This window comes from Crocodylus porosus, unplaced genomic scaffold (assembly GCF_001723895.1).
Source record: "Crocodylus porosus isolate Cpor-Errol unplaced genomic scaffold, CroPor_comp1, whole genome shotgun sequence".
Lineage (NCBI taxonomy): Eukaryota > Metazoa > Chordata > Crocodylia > Crocodylidae > Crocodylus > Crocodylus porosus.
The window spans coordinates 198,541,750-198,558,205 of record NW_017728906.1 but is presented as its reverse complement, the minus strand read 5'-3'; positions in this window follow the sequence as shown (position 1 = coordinate 198,558,205).

The following is a 16,456-nucleotide window of genomic DNA, read 5'->3' as shown; positions in this document are numbered from 1 at the left end:
CTGGAACGGGCTTCCAAGGGAGGTGGTGCTCTCCCCTACCTTGGAGGTCTTTAAGAGGAGACTGGACAAGCACCTGGCTGGGGTCATCTGACCCCAGCGCTCTCTCCTGCCTAGGGCAGGGGGTCAGACTTGATGATCTACTGAAGTCCCTTCTGCCCCTAAAAAGCTATGAAATCTATGAAAAGCAAGTATGAGCAAAAGGGAGCCTTTTAAGCAAAAAACCAAACAATCAAACTATGAAACGGTGACAGATAACCACTCTAATTATTCAGTGCACCTCACTCTAGATAAATGATACAATGAAGACTCTATTTTGGGGAAGAGATGGATGAATAGGCTGCCGGTGACAGGCATTAGTCATGGTGTGTAAATCACTACCAAAAATCCTTCAGAAGCTGTAGTTGTGGTGTAAGATACGGGGAGCATGTCTACATGCACTTATGGTTCAGTAACTTGCTGCACAATATCTTACTGCACATTAAGCAGCTTTTACACCAGCCTCTACACATGCAGAACATGCTGCATGTGGACTAACTTAGTCCCAAGTCAGTCTATAGAAACAGGGTTACTGTGCAGTAAGGCATCTACATGTGCCTTACTGCTCATTAACTGCTCAGGCGTAAATTTGCTGCCTGCATCACTATTGTCATGAAGGTAGCAAATTTACACCCAAATCGGCATAACTTGCCATAGTTACTGCACATTAAGGGTGTGCACATGTAGACACGTGCCATGCTGCACAGTAATTTTTGGTTACTGTGCAGTAACCTAAGTTACTGAACAGTAACGGTGCATACGTAAACATACCCTGGGTATAGTAGAACAGAAGACAAAAGCTAGGGAGTTCAATCTGTGAGTTAGATACCACCCAATGAATGTTGATGCTTCACCAGTTCCAGCAGATGCAATTAAAGGAGATATTTGAGCTGTCTTTGAACTGGTTTTAATTGTTTCTAAGCAGAAACAGGATTGAACCAAACCTTTAAATATGAACAGCTCAGAATGCTGAAGGAACGGGAGACTGAATTCAAACCCCAAATCTAAAGGGAAGGACTTCAAGCAATGCAGCCTCTGTATGGTTTGCCCCTAAAGCTGCACCAAGCACAGATGCTGACATGCTAAAGTAGGCAAAGCTTTCAGCAAACTTAGGACAAGTTCAAATGAACTCACAATGTCATTCCAAGAGACACTGAGACTATGCGTGTCAGTCCCAGAGGAAATCACACTAAAACATGCACTTGCATTTGACCTACAGAGAGAGAGAGCTTCTACCTGTCTTACTACTCAGGCATCTGCTCATCACCACACCTGAGTATCTTGACAGCCTGTTACAACTTGAAACTCAAAGTAGATACCTCAGGCAGTAAAGTGATACCAAGACAAAATATGATGTAACCCTAGCCAATGAGAAATGGTGCCAGTGAGTGCTAGACTCATGGGGCAATTTAGGCTCAGAGTTGCGACTCCTAATGTTTAGATCCCTACTGCCTAGAAGAATTGACAAACCCAATTTCAACACCCCAGATTTCTTACACAGTGCATGGACAGAGATGAGAAACTAAGAAAGGGGTCCATGAAAAGCCAGCCTGCTGAATGGGGAGCCATCCATACTAACTTGAAGCAAATACCACATAATAGGCTGTGCTTAGACTGGCTCTTCAAAGAGGGTGCTTAAATCTGTCGTAGGATTCATACGCACGAATCCTCTTCTCTGGGTCCATCAACCCTTTCTGAACAAGAAAACTGGAAAGGGAGGCGGTGGAGCTGATTTGTTCAGCCCAGCACCTCTATGGTAAAAGCACTTGGGCTGGATACAAGAGACCGCAGTTCAAATCCCTGCCCCAGCTAATTTGGAGCAAGTTTTTTACTGTGGGCTCCTACCGCTTGAGCAGGGAATTTGGAGTTGGGCTTTTCCTAGTCATTCCTGCTAAGTCATGGAGTGGAATGGGGTCTGAAACCAACCTTTCCTACTTCTGACTGCCCAAAACACTGGACTAAAGACTCTCTCTCTGTAGCCCAGTGAAAATGTAATCATTGATGCACAATGGAACAGCTCACCAGGAGAGACTGAAAAGACCCATCTTGTAGCCTAGTGGTTACAGCTCCCACATAAAAGTGGGAAATTAAAGTTCCACTCTTGGGTTGAAACTCCTACTGGTGTTAGAAGTGAGATGATTACCAGGGTTGCTGTGATTTAGGCAGTTCTGTGCAGGCCCAGGAGAAATGTGGTTGCCTATGGGGCTCTACTGGCAGCCGTGTTTTTCCTGAACAGTCACAGCAACTCCAATGCTTCATTTACTATAGGTACAGCACTTTTAGCTACTGATGGATTTGGAAAGACAAGACTAACAACAAAATGATGATCTGCTCCGGTCCCTTCCGACCCTACAAACTATGAAACTATAAAATGGAGCCAGGCTGCTGACACTCATTGTTTTGCCCAAATTGGGGTCCCACCGTGGGTTCTCTTTAGACAGGCAAAGGGAAACCATGTTTTGTAGGGACTCTCCAGGAATGGATGTTTTTTCTCTCTTTCAGTGAGGTTCATATCTCACGTGCTCACTTAAGCCTCTCAAAACATAGTGAGTTTTTGCAACACCACCATGGATAAAAGCTAACTGTAAAACCCTGTACAGACCTGCTGCTGCTACAGAAGACACATGCAGGAAAACTTCATGTAGGAAAACTTCAGGGAACTAAAAGGAAAAGCATATATTGCAGGAGGAAAAAGGATGGAGAAGGCCTCATGATGGTTCGAAGACCAGCAACTATAAAAGGTTCTGAGGCCTAACCGGCTGTAATAGGTTGGTAGTGAAACCCATGTCCTGAGAGTGCGCTCTGTGCTAGTAATCCCTAGCCACAACAAGTGAACAGATGCTAGCACAAAGGACACACCAACACTGTTAAATGGAAAGATGTAGCAACCTGCACAATGCTCGGAGAGAGGCTCACAGGCTGTAGGAAGACACATTTGTGGGAAGCAATGGGGATCAGTCTGTCAGCACATGTCCAGAAAGTTCACAACCACCGATGCATCTCTGTGGCCATGTCTACACATGGCCGTATGGCACTCTTGTTACCGCGCCATCATTTAGTACCTCCTTTTGGAAGTACTAAAACACAGCACAATAACAGCTTGTACTGCGCCGGGCCAGCTGTGCACGGTTATTTTTGTCTGCTATGTCACCGCGGCTATAAGGAGGGAGTGTGTTGCTATGGCAAAGTAGTGGCAGCATCAATGGATGCTACAGTGCCATAGTGCTTAGAGTCTTGTGTAGACATACCCAGTTACTAGTTCTGGTAACAAAGAGCCACTGCAGTGTTAGAAATAAGGAATCCTCTCCTGTTATTCCCCTACAGGCATACACAAAGCTGGGGGAGAAGAGCAGAGCACTGCAAGCACAAGAACCCATGGTGCTGTAGAGCAGAGGGCAGGTTGCGTGTACCTCCCTTTACTTCTCCAGCACTGCATATAGTGGGCTAACACATACTGCAACAAGTGTATCCTCTTGGTGAGGGACAGGACATACACAGAGCTCCTCCCTCGCTCATAATGTAGACACCTACTCCTATGCAAAATGGTTATAAAAAGCAGCTATGCTAATTTGGACATGGTACTGTCCAGGGGAGATTCCCCAAAAGCACCAGGACTGACACAACACCCCACCTTGCCACTGCAGTAGCATTTGGGAAAGAAGCTTCAAGGACAAAAAGGGCCAACCAGAGCCTGATGCCTCCACAGTGGCTGCACAGAGCAGTGTCAGCCAGCTAACACACACCCATCTCCAGATGACTTTCTTCAGTTTTCATTCTGGACGGTATTGCCCCTGTGTCTCTGGCTGTTTGCTTCAACCCCCTGCTACCTGGTTCGCTGCCTCCGCCCCCCCTTCCCTCCCCTTCCTTCCCCCTGGTCTCCAGCCCCCTCCTGTTCTTGGTCTTTCCATTAGCTAATCCCCTCCAAATGCAACTCCACTGAAAGGATTTAAATAACAAACCCAAACCCAAACAATCATGCAATGAACACAACTGCGGCTCTGCCATGGTTTGCTCGGCTGTTATGTTCTATCCCTTTCCCCTCCCCTTGGTTTATCTTAGTTATTTAGACTATAAGTTCTTCAGGGCAGGGGCTGTCTCTTGGTCTGTTTGTACAGGGCCTAGTGCCATTCTCAACTCTTCCCTATCCACTACCAAAATAAACAGGATTAATAATCATTTTGTCAGCGTGCATGCACAATATGGGGTAATGTGTATCGACCGTGAAGGGCATAAGCTGTCATTTGAGCACCCTGCTCAGCTATTTGCCAGGAAGGCCCCCTAGGCTCAGGAACTGGTTGAAATAATAAGGAAGAGCCTAGCATAGAGGTAACCAACCTGTGACATGAGTGCCGCAAGTGGCATGGGCAGTGCAGCACACGGGAGATGGAGGAGGAGACAGGCAGCACAGTGGCGGATGAGGCAGGGAGCAAAAAGCAGAGCAGCAGATTGCAGATTCACAGGTGTTTAGGGCTGGAAGGGACCTTGTGAGATCGTTGGGCCCCCCTGCTCTGGGCAGGAAAGACTGCTGGAGTGAAATAACCCCAAATAACCAGCAGGAAGCACAGGGCGGGAAGCAGAAAGCAGAGCAGCAGCTTGGGCAGGGAGCTCAGGGCAGGGAGAAGAGCAGCAGAGTGGGTTGGGTAAAGAGATCAGAGTGTATGTAGGGCTAATCTGTGAAAAACCAGCCAGAAGGGTTGGCCCCTGTTGGCCAAGTGAATGGATGAAAACCAATTCCCCTCTACTTCAGTAGGACCAGGATTTGGTCCCATATATTTAGCTGATTTTTTTCACCTTGTTCCTACTGGCTTAATTGCTTGTGGAGCAGTAATGGACCTGCCTGGTTAACTGGGTCCAAAGGTTATATTGGTCATAGAGAAGAAACAATTAAAGACCACCAGAAATCACCATACCCATCCTACTGCCATGAGGCCTGCTGCAGTTTCTACTAAGGAAAGACATATTTTGCCCTCTGCCAGGGCACATGCAAATCAAGCTGAGCCCTTTCTGCTTTCTGCTCATAAAACTCCTCTGTCCCAAACTTGGCAGGCAACTTTGTCGAAGACACATGAACCAGAAGAGCGTCTCGTTCCCCTCTGTGAAGCTTTCCTGGCTCTGAAGCACTCATAGGAGCAGAGGTCACCCACAAGTTACTGTAGATGTTGATAATATAGCAGCAGGGCTGTTAAACTGTGACAGTTTGAATGAGGGTTCATTACAGAGAGAGAAAGAAAGAGAGAGATGAGTGAGCTTTCAAATGCTGTGATGAGAGACACTGCAAAATCTTTCATCAGAAGAGGAAGGTATTTTAAAAGCTGTTTCCACTGAGTGAAACTTTGCAGGACACCTACGAGACCGGGTCCACAATACAGCCGCACATTTATTACCCTGATGGCTGGGCCTGCGGCACTACATCATGTGATTAGGACCTAAGCTTCATTTGACATCAGGCTCTTAAGGCTGCAGTGTGTTTGTTTAACTGTCCCGTAAAGGCACCAGGAGATCACATATGGAGAAGGAGAAGCTTTTTCAAAGTCATTTTTTCTGACCGTAACAGGAAGGTGCAGAAATGTACTAAAATCTATCACTTCTAACAGGACCCTTGAAAGACGGGATATCCTGGAAGCTTCAGAGACCCCAAAGTGAAATGAGTAGGGGCGACTGGGAAACAGACTGACGATATTGCTAAAGCTACTTAAATTATGGCTACCTAAAGCAAGGCTAGAAACAGATGTCACTAAATGAAGCCATTCAGAATGTGTCCCTCCTATGGATGCTGCAGGACAAAAGGTCATGTGCCCTCCTGCAGCTTGAGGGGAAAGTTGAAAGCTGGCAATGTTGGATCTCTGGATCTCTGTAAGAGAGGAAACCCTGGCTTTCCCCTTACAAAGACACATCCCAGAGATCCCAGGGGCATCTCTGTAAACAGTGACGCTCAGCAGGCGCTCCTAGAGCTTGAGGGACCCAATCCTGCACCATTAACAGATGTTCACTGCCATAGGTGATGCATAAGGAGGCATGGGCGTTGGAGGGGGCACATGCCCCCCCCCCCAAGATTAACCACTGCTGCTGCCACTGCCAGCTTCTGCGGGTGCTCACTGCTGCTGGTGGCTTCTGCAGGTGGTCACCGATGCTGCCATCGACTTCTGCAGGTGGTTGCTGATCACCGCTTGTTGCCACCGCCGGCTTCTACGAGTGGTCGCTAATTGCTGCTCGCTGCTCTCACCCTCCCTCTCCCCCAGTGCTGTCACCACTACCACCAGCTTTGCCACCCACCGCCAACACCATTCATGTTATCACCCACAAACTGTGTCCTCCTAGTCTCAGGAGGCACCGGTCATTCATGTCCACTGCTAAATAGCAGCACAAAGAGATACCACCTTAATCGCAGCCAAGTTTGTAGCACAGCAATGATCATGAACATCGGTTTGCTCACCCTTTGTGCCACCATTAACATTTTTATGGTGGCACAAAGGCGACATCTGTTTCCACCCCAGAAGAATTCTGCCCCATTTAGGCACCAGGATTTGCACATGAGTAGTACAACACAGAGGCAGCTCTTCTTCTTCGGGCCGTGGACCCTGATCAAAGAGGAAGGCGTGTCACCCTGATCGTGGTGCTCTGCACACAACTGACAGGCCTGGAGTCTCTGCACAGCTCATTGGCAAGTGTGTGACAGACTACACTCTGCTGGCTCTACTTCATCCAAATTAAAAGCAGTAGCATCATCGAGGCACAGGTATCTAACTGCCAAGCTGCCTGGCCCCTACTGAGGGCCTACACAATTTTCTGGGATAGGGCTTTTAAAATAGGATAAGTGCTGATTTTTCAAATTCCTCCCAGACAGCTGGGTCTGAACCAGAAGTCTCCTGGCCAAACCAGGATATTTGATAGCTTTAGCGATTGCTGTCTGAAAGGAAACTGCCCTAGGATGGAATAACACTTAACACCACTAGCTGAGATGGCTATGGAGGTTGGAAGATGGTCTGAAGAAAATAAGGAGAAAAAAGGAAAGGAGCAAGGAGTCTGCATACCTGCTCTACTTGCAATGAAAGGAGCATCATCAACCCAGTGCATCCCAACATCATGAGTCAGGCACTAGAAGTCATACAAAGACAGATTGTGGTTTTTTCTTTGCCGTTTGGTTTCTGAGCTTTTTTGGGTGTGAGCCCTTCATGGTTTGGGGCATTTATCTGGAAACCTGACAGCATGCAAGACATTTGTGTTAGGAAAAACAAGAGCTGAGATTATCACATAATCATTTGCTTCCAAGAGCTAGGGCTTGAAGAAAAACATCCAGGATGAAAATCCTTGTTCAGGTGAAGCCGGGGGATTTGTTGCCGTTGCTTGGAACGGAGTCAGGATTTCACCACAGGACTCCCCGGCAAATCACACGACTTAACAGCACTGCAAAATTCACTTGCTCTTCAATCTTGATTGTTCCCCAGATCTGAGCCCAAATCCCTGGTCGCATCCCACTCCCGGGTATGACACAAAATTTTTGGATGACCTTAACCTTGTGTGCCTCCCCTCTTCCAGCTGTACAAAATGGATAAGACAATGTTGTCCCCCAGTTTTTCTATTTTTACTATAAATTCATTAAGGCAGGGATGGCCTCTTATGGGATGTTTGTACAGCACCTAGCACAACAGCATCCCAATCCAGTTGGGACCACTAGATTAGTAGCATAATAAAAATGAATAATGATCCCAAAGGTCCTAAGGGTGGAGAAGGGAACTTCAGTCCATCCTGGGGTTAGCAAGCTAGAAGCAAAATGCATGCTTTTTCAAACAGACCCCTCAACCAGGTGACACTCTCTCTTGGCAACTGCTAAGACAAGTGAGAAGCATCAATCAAAGATTACTAGTGTTTTGACTTGCTTCCCACAGATTAAGCCTTTTCAGGGCTGGGTCTGGATGAAAATGAGCCAGATGCAAGGGAAAAAATAAAAGCCAAGCACAGCAACACTTTTCTTTTCTTTCTTTTCCCCGCTCCTAACAGATTACCAAGACATGCCAGGAGTCATAACAAAGAGATTTATGATGAACTAATCTCCAGTATGATAAATTCTTACCCTTAACCCTCTTCCTGCTGGGATGAAGTGCTTACACAAGAGCCTGGGAAAATTCAAGCCAGCGTTGCATACAGGAGCATGTGGGAGATGGGCTGTGCTAGAGTGTGGTCACATATAAGTGAATCTATATGGGACTCCATATGCTCAAGACCGTGGGCTCTGATCCTTGGTGTTTTGTGCAGCTGCACCTATTTGACTTCATTATTTATAAGGCCCCCATTATCAGAGGCCCAGTGGCAGTGTGTAAGGCAACTTGCTACAGCACCGGAAACATCTGTGCAAGCCTCCTTTGGGACTGGTGCCCAAGAAAGGCCCCATGTCAACCCAGCTGTAAATGTTCTTTCAGGCTGGGGAGTGAAAGGTGGCAGGATGCAATGTCAGCCCCATCCCTCCCTCGTATCCCATGGGCGACAGAAATGGCTGAACCTTAAAGTGAACACCAGGAAAATTCAAATGAAAAATAAGGCACTGCTCGCTTAACCACAGACATGCATAACCACTGGAATCAGCTACTCAGGAAAGGGATGGATTCTCCATCATTTGATGTCTTCAGATCAGGGTTGGGTGCCTTCTTGGCTGATAACGTAAGCATCGCTGAGAAAATCCTGAGATGCTCAATTTGCATTGCGTTCTGGAGACAGACATGGGTTTGGATGTTTTTCTCATGACCAGAAAGGACCATTAGATACCATTGGCACTACACAGACTTGGGATTTTGCCCAGATAGTCCCTGTAACAGGGTGGTCTTTCCCCGTAAGAAGGGGCAGCATATTAAGGACATTCAACTGTGGATTTCCTTGTAACGAGGGATTGTCCCACTGGGAGTTTAAAAACCCCAGAGGAGAGAGCCAAGGGAGCAGACCATAAGGGGACAGTTTGCGAGCAGGGAGTGAACAGTGATTGCAACTGCCTGCTACAAGAGGAGGCCAGGCAGATGTGCTAGGACCATGGCAGTCAGACCAGTGGGTCCTTCCTTAAGTCCCTGAGACAGGACAGGGTTTTGTTTTGTTGGCTTGTATTTGTTACCTAAGGACTAGGGCTGACAAATGATTAAAAAAAAATTGCAATTAATTATGAGATTTAAAAAAATGGTTGCAATTAACTGCAATTTTAATCTTACAGATAAACAATAGTCAGCACCCCCCCACCCACAACAGACCAGAGCCCATGCACCCTGCAGCTTCTCCCTGCTACCACCAACAGCACCCAGCCCCAGCCCCCACCCCCCCACGCCTGCCCCAGACTTGCCCTGGTCAGACCAGACCATCTGAAACCCATGCATGCAGTGCCTACCTCGGCCTACCCTGCATCTACTGCAAACTCCCCTGCCCACGCTGAGCAGTGCCAACAGCCAGACAGAAGCTGCTACTCATAACAGGGGAAAAGCAGCCCCTCTCCATCACCGCTGCCAGGCCCTGCTTGCTGCAGCTGCCTGGAGCCCGTGCCTGCATTGCCACCACTGCCCTGCTGGGTGGTCCGGAGGCAGCAGTGATAGCAGTGGAGAGGAACCACAGGGCAGCCCGGGTGCTGGCTCTGCGCGGTTGCAGCAAAAAGGGCCTGGCAGCAGTGAGGGAGAGGGACCGCGTTTCCCTCATACCAAGTAGCAGGTTCTGCTTGGCCGCTCCCGCTGCTGCAGGGCATGAGCGGGTGAGTCTGGAGCAGGTGAGGGGTGGGCTGGGGTGGGTGTTGCGCACATGGGTTCTGGCTGCTCCGCTCCATTGGTCAAAACAATATGCACAATAAATGCAATTAAAAAAATCAATGCATTGATTTGTTTTTGCATTAATCGCATAAGTTAACTGCAATTAACTGACAGCCCTAAGGACACTTTGGTTGAGGAGCTCCTCAGGGAGCAACAGCCCCCTGCAGAAGACAGCGGGCCAGGAAACTCGTCTACACTCCCACATTGTTTTTCTAAACTATCCATGACGCCTACCTGCTCCAGGGGCTCATTTAAATAGCAGACAGCTGCTGTGTCCTATTACTTGCCTGCAAGGGCGAGAATTGTCCAAAATGGGGTTCGAAAGGCCTCTTATAAGAGCACGCCTTCCCCCACAAGTGCTTCCAGAGGAACTGCTCCGCACCAGTCATCCCATAAACACTTTTAGGGCCCGCAGGGAAGCATGCGCGGCCTTCACTGATGCTATGAGAAGACTCTTCAGGCATAAATTGAGACCAGGCTGCTGCTGTCTGTGCCAGATCCTGTCCTGCTGTTGTCCCCTCCCCGCCCCCCGCCTCCTTCCCTGCTTCCCTCCAGTGGTCTGGTTCACGCGCCACGCACCGCTGTGCAAGGACGCTCTGTTTGTTCATTTGCCGTCCAGCTCTCCCCGGGAAATAAAATAGCCTCCTTGCCAATTCCAGGGGGTGGCTGCCAACTCCGCGGGGTCCAGCAGTCACGGCCGATTCGTCCTTAGCCAATCCCTGCGAAGCCTAGCTATGTGCAAGCCAGGGGGAAGAGCAAGTGGCAGAGCTGGACTGCTGCCGGACGATTCATCCACGTGAGCTGCGTGGAGTTGAGGTGACCAGGGAGCCACAGCTAGTGTTTGATGGGACACAGGAGTCCCTGAGGTGCATGGCAGGAAGCGAGAGCAGACCCGGGGGCCTGAGAAAGGGGAAGCAATGACAAAGCAAGCCTGGCCAGCACATTCATTTGCAGACAGACCGGAGAAACCTGTCAGGACCGGAGGTTGTGGTGGTGCTACCTGGCTACCGCCTTCGAATTGGGAAGTTTGGAGCAGGAGGGGATGCTGCCACCTGCCCCTGCCTTCTCCCACTGCCAGTGGGAAGGAGCCCTATGCCTAGCCAAAGACAGAGAGAGCCTCAGCTTGGGCCACAGTCGGGCGGAGGAGCCCTGCCTCCGATAAAGCTCCCATTCAAATGCAAAAAATGTGTAACAAACAACGCACAGATGTGCTTGATGCTACTGTCCTTCCCCTCTCATGCTTCTTCTCCTGATGTTGCCCACTGGTGAGCTATGTGGTGGTGGGAATACAATATCACAGGGCAGGGAGGGCATGATTGTGTGCATGGAAGTGACTGGCAGAACTGGAAAAGCAAGATGCCACCTTCCTATATCTGTTACTAGGATTACTTCTGGTTTTTCTTTGCAGGGTTTGGGGCCAGGCACTCTCTTTTTATTCTGTGTAGAGCACAGTACAGGTCGCGGTCCAGAACTGAGGGCTCCTAGACGTAACCACAACACCCATGATAAATGCACATTGTTTAGTGTGGGCAAGGTGAAGAAAAAAGTCTGCCCTATCTCTTTGCAAAAACCTAGTTGGTCTAATAAAAGATATCACCTCTACCACAAGTCCTGATTGCTTTTACCCCTAGGCCAATACGGCTACAACCCAGATACCTTAAAATTCCCGTACACTTCCCACTATGAGCTCCTGTTTTCAGCCATTTGTGACTGTGCGATTTGAACCACGGGGGCTAACATATTTCATGCAGTCTCCAGGTCTCTGACTGACTTTCTTTGTAAATGTTAGCAGAAAAATAAAGGTTCGGGATGAGCAAATTTAATTCTAGTGTGTTTTAACTTTTGAATTTGTAACCGGAAGGCTCTTTTAATGTTGGGAGGCGGGGTTAGGAAATATTAATTTTCTTAATAAATTAATCCTTGCACACAAGGTTGTAGTAAGAAATAGAAATGGTAAGAGAACTGATTGTTGTGGAAACTATTGCATTACTAAACTCCAACACAGTCAATTCAAGGTATTACAAATGTGTGATGAGTCTGAAATGACAAATTACCCAAGGAAAACTTGCATGGTTTTAATTCTTCCTCTGCTTTCAGGTTTCAGGTATCTTTTAGTGAATCCACAGCATACGGGCACACTCAGTGTTTTATTGGGCACGGTTTGGAGTAAATCTCTTTATTGTTAAAGAGAGACTGGAATTTGGTGCTCTGGATGGGAGAGATTGATTTCGGTTTCAGCGCAATTCCCATCCATCTCTGGGACATCGCTGAAGTTGCAGTGCTAAGAAGAGCAGCTTCATCCCCTCCTATTTCTTCTTGACAAATGGTAAATCACTCCAAGGGCCGAGAAGGTGGAGGGGATGATAAAAGTCTGTGTTTCAATGAAGAGTGGGGCCAGGTGATAAATTATGATTATTAATAATAATGCCTCACAGTTCTGAGGCACCTTCAATCCTGGACAGATTTAGCAACTTAAACTGACACGCACGGAGGAATCACCTCATCTGCTAGTGAAATACAGCCTCCTCCAGCATGGCTTATTGGTTTTGATAAGAGCATGTGGAGGAAGGATGGCTTAGCAGTCCAGGTAGGGCTTCCCCTGTTTGGCAGCCAGCAGGCTGCTGTGCTTGGGTTAACCCCAGCTGTTATTAAGCTTCCCCTGGTTTGGGCAGGAGGGGACACTGGCTCTTTCTTTGGGCTCTCTGGCATAGATCCAGGGGGCTCTTTGTCTATTAGCCCATGCCAGATGTTGGACCACCATTTCCTGGGACCAGCTCTGATTCCCTGGTTTGAATCTGCCTCCCAGCACTCCCGTCTCAGTTTTTAGGCAGTTGTGTCAGTGAAAGTGATCCTAATCCACCTTGCAGGATAGCCCCCAGACCGCTAAGATGCACAGGTCTTCCTTTGGGCTTTCTCGGCACGTTCAGAAATGATCCACCATGGCGTCCAGTTCAGCTGACAGTCCAGCTCCACCTGCGAAAGCACAGAAACTCTGGGGAAGTCTCCAAACCCTTAATTGGTGGGCAACCATCTTCTTCAAGCAAAGAGGAACAGCTACCTGCTTTTCACCCAGAAATTAGGGCTCTCCAAGCACCAGGAGACCCAGGGTCTAGACCTCCTTTTAAACAGCAAGATTTTGAACCTACACCTCCTACCTCCTCATCAAGCACCCCAGCCACGCAGCAGGCAAGACGGGGCTGAGAGCAGACTCCACCCCACCTTTTCAAGCTGGGCTACTGGACAATCAAACGGGGAAAAGCCATGGGTCAGATAAAGGCCAAGCAAAATGGAGTGTGACAGTGGATGTGTCTACACGTGAAATTAAAGCAACGCAATAAATTCTGGCACACATTGTGCCAGAGTTTATTGCTCCCAGGTGCTGCATTTACATGTGCAGTCAGGACCACAGCATGTCTGGCCAGGTCAGAGCAGCCCCGGCTGGTAGGGGGACTGGGGGGTCAGCCAGCCTGCCAGCCCAGGGCTGCTCCAACCCAGCTCACTGTGCTGCTGAGGGGCTGGCTGGGCCACGAGGGAGTCCCAGTGTGGCGCTAGCCTGCAGGCAGCTCCCGCACTGAAGCATCCTCATGTCCAGCCAGTCGTATCAGCGACTACATTAGGGCTGTGTGAAATTTCTCCGGGTGTTGCATTTCGAAGCTGTTTCGATGTGTTTCGAGCTCGAAACAGCAAAATCAAAATGCAGCAAAAGCCTTTGAAACAGCTTTGAAAAGAAACAAAGGCACTCAAAACGTTTCAAAATGTTTTGAGTTTCGAAGTGGCTTCAGCACCTACAGCAGAGTGGATTACTTCAGCCTAATAGGGCCACACGTATAGATGCTGAGACTTTACTGCAGAGCTAATTAGGCAGCCCCACAGTAAGCATCTTATATGCATCCAGTGTGCCTTAGTGGGGTGGGCGCAGCACAAGTGGGGCTGGGATTCTGGCCCCTACTCCCTCTACTGTTTGGCCACTTTATTTCATGCGACATGCATAAGCAACATCAGGAGTGGGACCAGGGAACGGACTGTTTTGGGACTTTACAAAAGTCTGACTTAGGGAAAATAGGGTCTGTGCTAAATATGAAGTCTCAGAACAAAAATAAATCCTCTTGACTAAACCCCACCTGTGGAACAGCTTTGCAGTCATCATAGAAGCAACATAGGCAATCGCAATAAGAGGGCATGCTCCTGGTATATTAAATGCGTTCTTTTTCCCTCTGGAAAAAGCTGCTTGAATCTCCCCAGTCCAGATCTCCAAACCAAACCTTAATCTGCATAAATCACTGTTGCGTGACTGTGAACTTTCACCACAATGCAACGAAGCAGAGAGTCACTTCTCTCTATTTTCACTGAGGACGAGTCATAGACTTAATTTTCCAAATCCTCCACCAGTTTGAAAGGTTTATATAAATGGAGCCAAGCAACTGGACCCAGGCTCAATCTCTCAATCCCAGCAATAAATTATCAAGAAGTTAAATCTTCACATGGGTCTTCAGCTCTCACTGCTTCGCAGACAGCTGCCTGAACGGCTTGTCACTGAACGACGTCGCATCAAGTTGGATGGAGTCTTACCGCGGCAGGGAGTTTTCTATCCTGTCAGGCTCTGCGAGTACAGCTGGTCAAATAATGTGCTGTGAGTATGTTATTCAGTGAGTTTCACCATTTTCCTGTGGATAATGTATTCCTCAAATCACTTTTTGCTTCGGTTAACCAGCTCTACCCATAGAACGCTCTTCTTCATACTATATGCCGGCAAATATTCTTCCAAGCAAAGCTCAAAATTGCTCATTTCTTGTTTTTAGTACACTAAAAAATTCATGTCTGAACCTGACAACCTATACTTTAAGGAACTGGGTTTCAAATTCCCAAAATGGGCCTAAACTGAAGGCTCTGTGCCCGCAAACAAACTGGGTGAGTACTTAACACACTTGCATCCATTTAAATGGGCCTCCTTATAGGCATCACAGCTATTAAATGGGCATCTATACATGAGCACAGAGGAACTCCAGTGCATTGGAGTAGTTGAAGCAGATTAACTGAATCTGCTGGAGCATGGTAATTAGTGCTTTCCAGCAGCCTCCTGCATCTCATGCGTCAGCGTCCCCATGTTTAAAAATGGTGGCGAGGGCACTTAAACTAAAGCCCATGGAACAAGTTGTAGTTCAAGCACCCCTGTAGTCATTTTTAAGCATAGATGCAGCAGCAGTGCTTTAATTAGAGTGGCTCTCAGAGCCACTCTAATTAAAGTTGCACTCCCCCCGGCCCCCAGAGCACGTGTAAAAGTGCTCCAAGTTACTCAAGAACTTAAGAGATTTATGGGACTGGGGTCTGCGATCTGATATTTGAAGACATTTGGACGTAGCACGCCGTGTAGTGCCCAGCAATGCTTTTTCACGTGCGTTCGGGAGATCTTTATTAGCTGAACCGCTTGTGCACGTTACAGCTCCTGCTCTTAAAAATCCCTGAGCGAGTCACCCCTTTGCAAGTGGCAGAAGAAGAGCCTGAGAAAGGAGGTGAAGAGAGGGAACAGAGCAACAAAGGAAACAGGAGTCTTAGGAAGGAGAGGGAGAATGCCTGTGGCTGGGTGGCTTGAATACCCAACTATAGGTTTGCCAAAATATTTGCATAACTTGGCGCCATCGTGGTGTGGCTCTTTGTGGCTCTCTAGCGGCGAGTTATTGCAGAGGTAAATGAACGAGTCCAGCCACTTGCCAGCTAACAGCCTACATACTTTAGCTTAGGCAGAGACATTTATGATGAGATCTGAGGGTCCCAGGCTCAGCTTATGTTGGTGAGCAGCCAGGGTTATTGCCCTCTCTCTACTAGCATACTTTCTGGCAGCAGAACCAAAGCTAGCACGGGTCTGTGGGGATGGCCGGCATTAGCTGAACTCCATGTCCCGCTTTGTTTTCCCTCGCAGTCATGTAATAATAAACTCTAGCCCCCATGCCGAAGCACATGATGCATTCACGTACAGAGAAAAGCAAAGAAACACCCTGTAAGCGGGTTGCCTTGCCTGCTGGCCTCCGCAGGTGGGTTTGACTCCCAGGCTGTCCTTCCAAATAAAACACAGTCTTTAAGCAGCAAACCAAACCAAGCCCTTCTGCCCTGCCCCAGGCACTAGGAAACTCCTCTCCTTTGGCTCTGGCCCCAGCACAGCATCCTGGCCCTCCCTTGTATCAAGCTGTTCTGCTCCCTGCCTGTTTCCTCCTCCCTTGCTTACTCTTCTAGGAACTTCATGCACCCTTTGGGGGGACACTCCCTACCCATCCAAATGCCCCGCAGCCAGGCTATCTTAACAGGGCTGACTGTTCCCTCTTCAAGGGACGTAGGCTGCTTGTACATCTGACGGGGGGTTAGTTCTCCCTAAATGGAAACTGAGTTTTAATTGACAACAATTAAACCCACCTGGGTGAGTGACGAGCTGGGGGATGAGCTGCAGGGTGGCCCCGGACCTGCCCGCCATGGTGGCAGTGCCCTCCGGGCACACCCAGGTGGGTTGCTAGTGGGTAGGTGCTGCCACCACGGAGGGAAGGACTGGGCCTCCCGCAGATCTGGGCCCACTGGCAGCTCACCCTCCGACCACGGGAGAAGCAGGCAGGCAGGTGCCAAGGAAAAATAAAGAAATAAAACAGATCAGGTCCCTCGCT